This window comes from Saccopteryx bilineata, chromosome 1 (genome assembly GCF_036850765.1).
Source record: "Saccopteryx bilineata isolate mSacBil1 chromosome 1, mSacBil1_pri_phased_curated, whole genome shotgun sequence".
NCBI classification, from domain to species: domain Eukaryota; kingdom Metazoa; phylum Chordata; class Mammalia; order Chiroptera; family Emballonuridae; genus Saccopteryx; species Saccopteryx bilineata.
This window is the reverse complement of record NC_089490.1, coordinates 80,273,640-80,281,175: the sequence shown is the minus strand read 5'-3', so window position 1 is coordinate 80,281,175 and position 7,536 is coordinate 80,273,640. Positions and strand designations below refer to the sequence as shown.

The 7,536-nt window shown below is 49.3% G+C and overlaps 1 pseudogene; it reads right to left on the bottom strand.

Annotated features, from left to right (window-relative positions):
• Positions 1-6,814: 6,814 nt before the first annotated feature.
• LOC136319917 (cytochrome c oxidase subunit 7C, mitochondrial pseudogene) lies at positions 6,815-7,190 on the bottom strand (annotated as a pseudogene).
• Between the last annotated feature and the right edge of the window lie 346 nt (positions 7,191-7,536).

Below are 7,536 nucleotides of genomic sequence, written 5' to 3'. Positions count from 1 at the left end.
GATTTCAATTGTCTGTTGTCAGTGTTGAGAAAAATGACTCATTTTTATCTTTATCACCCACTTTGTTTATTTACTTCTGATGCCTTTGTCCAATTTTTTTTTCTAATTTCTTAAAGTAGAAACTTAGAGAAGTTCGACCCTCTTTCTTCTTAATATAAGGGGATTAGTTTCATAAATTTCCTCGTTAGACCCCCCTCTGGCTGCAGTTGACAATGTTAACACAACGCGTTTACATCTTGGTCTGGTTCAAAATATTTTCTAATTTCCATTCCAACCATCTTGTGGCCCATGAATTATTTACAGGCGGGTTATTTAATTTTCCAGGCTTAGACATGTTCCTGTTATTTTTCTGTTATTGGACATTTTAATTCCATTATGGTCAAAGAATATTCTTTGTATTGTTTCAGTTTCTTTAAATCGTGCTGCAGTTTGTTTTATAAACCAGGATACAGACTTATCCTGGTGAACGTCCCACGCAGTGGTGGGATTCAAATAATTTAAAAATCGGTTTCTCTGCCCTAATGACCGTTGTAAGAATAAAAAAATATTTACGGAAAGGTAGTTTATTATTTCATGCATTGAATACTTAAATAAGAACAATAAAAGAGGCACACAAAACTAGATTATAAGAAAGTTTAAAATATTAATGAAAAAATATTAAATAATACCTGACAAAAGACAATACAGCTGTTTTTTTTTTAAGGTATTTCCATATTGTTTCTTGATTGGTGTCCTCACCTGCAGTTTTTTTCACCTGTGGACGGAATGAACCTTATGGGTGCTTAGAATACACTGTTGCGCAGATGAACATTAAAAAAGTAAGGAATGTAAATTTGTGGTTTCCACACTGGGCGGCTGCCCAGGCGCCCACCTGAGAGAGAAGCCTGAGGACAAGTGCCATTTTAACAACCAGTTCGCCAAACTCAACAAAAAATTAGGTATTGGTTGTGCCGAACTGGTGTGAACCAACTGAATGCTACCGCTGACCCCACGGGCACTGAAGGGACACCTGTCTGCCCTGGGCTGCTGCTGAGGAGCTCCGTCCATGTCGGCGAGGTCCGGTTGCTGGACGGGTGGTCTCGACCTTCTCTGGTCTTTCTGATGTCCTGACTGCGAGGTCTGCGCTAACTGAGAGGGGTGTCGATGATCATAACTGTGAGTGTGTCCATTTCTCCCCTTAGTTCTATTTCTTTTGAAGCTACTTTTAGAGGCAAAGACACTTGGCACTCTTGGCACTGTGCGCCCTCCTGGTGACAGACATCTTCCTGCCACCGCCTCTGCTTGCTCTGCGGGCTGCCTGATCTGGGTGACGTAGCTGCTGCATCTGGCCTCCTTGCCGTTTGTGTCTTTGTGGTCGTCACTCACAACCCTGTCCGCTTTTCAACTAGATGTATAATACATCTAGTGCGTTCCTTGTGGTGTTCACCCAGCAGCGTTTGGTCTGGAGCATCTGAGGTCAGGTGGGACGACCACTGTCCCTCAGTGTCATGGGTGCCCGTGGGACACCCCATCACCTGTGCCAGGCCTGTGATTGCTGTTGTCCCCACTTTCTTGACACTGTCTGGTCAGGAGCTTGCGATAACAGCACGGAGACAAAGAACCCCACACACGCTTCTGAGTGCCAGGGGATCCATTCTTGGTACTTGAAGCAGGTCTAGAGGCTTCTCTTAGAGTACCTTGTCACCACTGTCCTAGATCTGTGTCTGAAGCTGTGCTGGGGTCTGACCAGGGCATACTGACCGCATGGAGGGGGTGGAGCTCACCATTTCTGTATTTTTTTGATGCCTGGGTTTCTTCTCCAATCTGCTTGCTACAAGGTAGGTCAGAGCCTCCTAATGACTGTTTCCGTAGTAAGGAATAGACAGCATCAGCATGCTTACACCATCTGACCAGGGACCAGAAGCCCCAAATCTCCCTTTTCTGTCATTCACCAAAAATTTAAGCTTTATAGGTGCGGTCCCTATGATATCCTTTCCCAACAGGTCCTTAAGACGTCTTTCATTTCCATGACAATTTTGAATCACACAAGCTCTCTTTATCTATATATAAATGTGTGTGATCTCTTCATACCGTGTTCACCACGATTCTCATCGATATTTTCTATGTTCTTGGTTTTCTGGATCAGCAAAATATTTTTTTTGTTAAAAGTTCTCCTTGTCCTGGCTGGTTGGCCCAGTGGTAGAATGTCAGCCTGGCGTATGGAAGTCCCAGGTTCGATTCCCGGTCAGGACACACAGAAGAAGCGCCTATCTGCTTCTCCAGCCTTCTCCCTCTCCTTCCTCTCTGTCTCTCTTTTCTCCTCCCACAGCCAAGGATCCATTGGAGCAAAGTTGGCCCAGGCACTGAGGATGGCTCCCTGGCCTCTGCCTTAGGTGCTAGAATGGCTCAAACCACAGCGAAGCAACGCCCCAGATGGGCAGAACATCGCCCCCTGGTGGGCATGCTGGGTGGATCTGGTCAGGTGCATGCAGGAGTCTGTCTGACTGCCTCCCTGCTTCTAACTTCGAAAAAATTACAAAAAAAAAAGTTTTTTCCTGTTGCTTATCCTCGCTTTTTAAAATAGACTTCCTTGATGTACTCACTAAAACTTCAGCATCCTCTTATGCGGGGTGACAAACAGGGCTAATAAAGCGGCAGCTGATTCTTACAGAAGCTATTTTTAACGTTTTCCTGATGAAATCATATTTGCCCTCGCCTTTAGTAAATAGTCGTTTTTAATTGCATGACAGAGGTGTCTCTGTGTTCCTATACTGTGTGTCATTTATTGGGCTGCTTGCAGATTTAATAAAATGTCTTTTTCAAGATCGGTTGCTATATTACTTTACTTGTCATTTTATTTATCTTTGGGGTGCATGAGGTTGGTGAAGGTTCAGATATTAAACTTTGTTTTCTTGGAATAAGTTCCATGTGGCGACACAGTTCTGAGCTTTGGACGCAGCTCCATATTCTCCCTGCTCACCCGTCGCTTAGGGTTTCTACACTGGTGTCACAGCGGGTGCACAGTTGTCTAAGGTGCCACGGGTGGGCTTGTTTCGGGTTACAGCAGGCATTTGTTATGTTTTCCTAGGGCACGGCTGCTTAGGAACACTGTGATTACCTGGTCATCTGGTCGTTTCACCTGCAAAAGCATTTCATCTTGGTGCTTTATTGAAAGTGATCTATTTAGAGCCACTTTCTCAGCTCCCTGTTGCTTCTGGGCCCCAGTTGGTCGGTGACTGACACCTGGCCAAGCAGGTGTCTCCTTTGTAGTTCAGATGTTATTTTTATAAACATGCTCCTCCTATCCCTGGGCCTGTCCCTTTCTCTGGGTGGCTCTGGCCGAGTGGGGGCCCCACTGTCACGTGGTCAGGGGTCTAAGGTCAAGCTGTGCCTCATCTAGGGCCTGTGACATGTCCTTACTCCTAGCCTGCCCCACAAGTGTCCTTCAGCAAATGTCCCACACACGTAAGGGGCCACAGAGGTCTTGGGCTGTGACAGGGGTCTGTAGGCAGCCATCAGAAGGTAGTAGAGACCTGGCCATCAGCACCTGAAGTGTTCAGGCCAGACCCTGGAGCGGGCAAAGCAGCCGAGGAAAAGAGGCACCCGACTGCCCCCACCATGCACTGAGCACAGGATGTTGGGGGCTCTGAGTCTGAGCCCCCTGAGCAGAACCTGATCTAGTGGTTGGGGGGTGTTGTCAGGGTCGAGGGAGGGATGTATTTTCTGGTCTGTCAGCTCTCAAGTGTCCAAAAGGTGTCTTTGCTCACTTATCAACTATCCTCCATTTCCCCCAAAAAACATCTATTATATCATCTAACTGGTGGGTCTCTCTATGTCTATTCTGAGTCTGACCTTTTACTAGAGATCTCTGTCTCTTTTTATATTTTCAGTTTTTTGCCATTTTTTTCATGTTACCTTCTAGGATGTTACCTTCCATCACCCACCCTGAGTCTCAGGGTGACTGAGGTCTCCATCTGATGGGCTTTTGGTTAGAAAACCTGATTTTATACTTCCAGGAAGCGTCTCTTCCACAGCCATCTGTCTTCTCAGCTCCTCCCTCCCATCAGGGTTTTCCATGGCTCTGTCTGCTATGGGGGATACCGAGTCACAGCCTAAGGTAGACTCCCCAGGGATACACACACTCTTACGTGGCAGGGAGGACATGGCCAGGCCCGGAGGACAGAGGGGCAGGCTAGACCACCATCACATAGCCCCACTCCCCAATGGGAAGTTACTTCTTCCCCCTTCCCCAGGGCACAGACTGGGTAGGCATCCCCACAGGGATGGGTCTCAGTGAGAAAATCACCCCTGCTCAACAGCAGAGCCAGGATTGGGCCTCCTGGTCCCTTCCTCATTTTCAAGGTGACTGACATGACCTTTGGGCTTCACTGTGGACTCCACATGCTGGGACTAAGGGTTGTGCTTCTGGGCCAACACATCCCCAATGGTCATGACGAGGTGCAGGGAGGGCTCATGGAGCTGAGAGCACATCACCCAGGTGCATCGGTGACAGGAGCATGGGACATGCCCCCTGAGTCACCCCATGGGTTTCCTGACCCGTTTCTCATCATCCAAACAATGAGAGTGGCCCAGGCCTCACTACTGGGACAAGGACTGGACACAGAGGCTACAGAGAAGAACCGTATCTCTACAGACTAGTGATTCAATACACTTTTTTTCTTCAATTTGCCCAATTTGGTCCATAAAAAAAAAAAGAACTACTATTCCACACTTGGAGTCCCGGGTGAGTTTGTGCTTGGGATCCAGCCTGGAAGAAAAAATAGACTTCGCTTCTCTGTCTCTGCGGACGGCACTGAGCCGAGATGATATAATTAACTTCCCTGGCCTCTGAGGTGGTTTTGATTCGAGTCCAATTTTATTGTGTTTCAGAATTCCCTCACAAGTTTTTCTTTAATTCCTAAGCTCTGTTCAAAAACAGTGTGCGGAGACTCGGGCCCTGACGGAAGAAGACGTGTCATTTACATCTCTGTTTTCGCCTTCATTTGCACGGACATGCTTTCCTGGAGCAGGCTCAGCCCCACGGGGTGTCACGAGTGGAAGCGGAGGCTGACACAGTCGCCTGCGAGTGTGTCCCATCGGAACCACGTCTCCTGAGAGAAGCCGCCGCCGGAGCGCCTCCAGTGCCGGGCGGTGCTGCTGCCTGTGGAAAGCAGTGTCTGTGAGAACACCCGCGGGCAGGCCTCTGACCATCGCCGCCAGTGCCGAGCCTCTCCCGCGGCTGGAGGGCTGTGCTGGCGCCCGGCGGCGCCTCCTCAGCAAATACACCAACAGCAGATACAGGAGATGGACCCGGCAGCGCCTCCTCAGCAAATACACCAACAGCAGAAATAGGGGATGGACCCGGCGGCGCCTCCTCAGCAAATACACCAACAGCAGATACAGGAGATGGACCCGGCGGCGCCTCCTCAGCAAATACACCAACAGCAGATACAGGGGATGGACCCGGCGGCGCCTCCTCAGCAAATACACCAACAGCAGATACAGGGGATGGACCCGGCGGCGCCTCCTCAGCAAATACACCAACAGCAGATACAGGGGATGGACCCGGCGGCGCCTCCTCAGCAAATACACGAACAGCAGATACAGGAGATGGACCCGGCGGCGCCTCCTCAGCAAATACACCAACAGCAGATACAGGGGATGGACCCGGCGGCGCCTCCTCAGCAAATACACCAACAGCAGATACAGGGGATGGACCCGGCGGCGCCTCCTCAGCAAATACACCAACAGCAGATACAGGGGATGGACCCGGCGGCGCCTCCTCAGCAAATACACCAACAGCAGATACAGGGGATGGACCCGGCGGCGCCTCCTCAGCAAATACACGAACAGCAGATACAGGGGATGGACCCGGCGGCGCCTCCTCAGCAAATATACCAACAGCAGATACAGGGGATGGACCCGGCGGCGCCTCCTCAGCAAATACACCAACAGCAGATACAGGGGATGGACCCATGCGTCGGCGGCACCTGCCTTTTCGGCTCTGACTCGAGAACATGTCGAGTGTGAGCAGGTGTCCTGTCAGCTCACTGCCCATCCAAGCCCTGGGTGGCCAAGCAGGTCTGGCGGGCTGGGGACAGAGATCCTCCCAGCCAATCTTGGCAAAGCTCAAGCATTCGTCCGAGTTCCTAGGACATCGCCACACTTTCCCACATTACACTTATATTGTGTTTTTGTTTTCCACCAGAAAAGATGAGCAGGGAATCGCGGAAATAATAAGCAAGAATAGGGTCTGAATGCACTACCATGTAAACTCCATCTGTGCATGAAAAGCTGAGAGTAGGCTAAAGGTGACACCACGGAGAGCAAGTCAAACGTCGATCATCACTCGCAGTCGCCAAACACATGCACACAATGAGTAAGCGCCCTCAGGGAACAAATGCACCGCGGGAACTTATACACAGCACATTTACACAGTGGAACACTGCACAGCCGTGACAAAGAAGGGAATCTTACCCTTTGCAACTGCACAAATGGACCTGGAGGGCATTATGCTGAGTGAAATGAGCCAAGCAGAAAAAGACAAGGACCATACAATTTCACTCACATGTGGAATCTAATGAACAAAATGAATCAACAAGTAAAATAGACACAGGCTCATAGACAGAGAGCAGGCTGGGTGAAGGTCTGAAGAGATTGAGCAAAAAAGAGGGGAAGAAAAAGTGGACAACAGTGTGTCAATTGCCAAGGGGAGGCAGAGTAGGGGAAGGTGGAGGACGACATGGGGGGACAAATGGTGAAGGACGGAGACTTGCCGTGGAGTGGTGAACACGATGATGCGTTATAGAATTGTGCACCTGGAAACTGTGTAATATTTTTTTTCATGCCATTAAGTTTATTTACAAACACATCTAATAAGTTGAGTTCAACAGTTTAATCCATTTTTCAAAGAGACTGTACCTCTCAAAATGATCCTCTTCTTATCTGTTTCACGAATTAATGAAAACATCCTTATTTTTTAAGCAGTTGGTGTCTTACTATGAAGAAAGGTGCAGCAAACCCTGACCCAAAGAACAGGGTCATCATGGCTAGTAACCGCCACTTATTTTCCACTGAAAATGACAAATTCTTCCCTGGGCCCTCCTCATAGTGGCTCCTATGGACCACAGAGGTTGTGAACCTCCGAATGCTCTGTCCCAACATTGTGCTGTCGGAAGCCTTGCAAAAAATGGCGATATCACACCACCTCCTCTTTTTTGTGTAATATTTTTTTTATTAAGCGAGAGTCAGGGAGGCAGAGACAGACTCCCGCATGTGCCCCGACTGGGATCCACCTGGCAAGCCCACTAGGGGGCAATGCTCTGCCCATCTCGGGCACTGCTCCATTGCTCAGCAGCAGAGCTCTTAGTGCCTGAGGCGGAGACCATGGAGCCATCTTCAGTGCCCAGGACCAACTCGCTCCAATCGAGCCATGGCTGCAGGAGAGGAAGAGAGAGAGAGAGAAAGAGAAGCAAGAGAGGGAATGGTGGAGAAGCGGAGAAGCAGATGGGAGCTTCTCCTGTGTGCCCTGACCAGGAATCGAGCCCGGGACTTCCA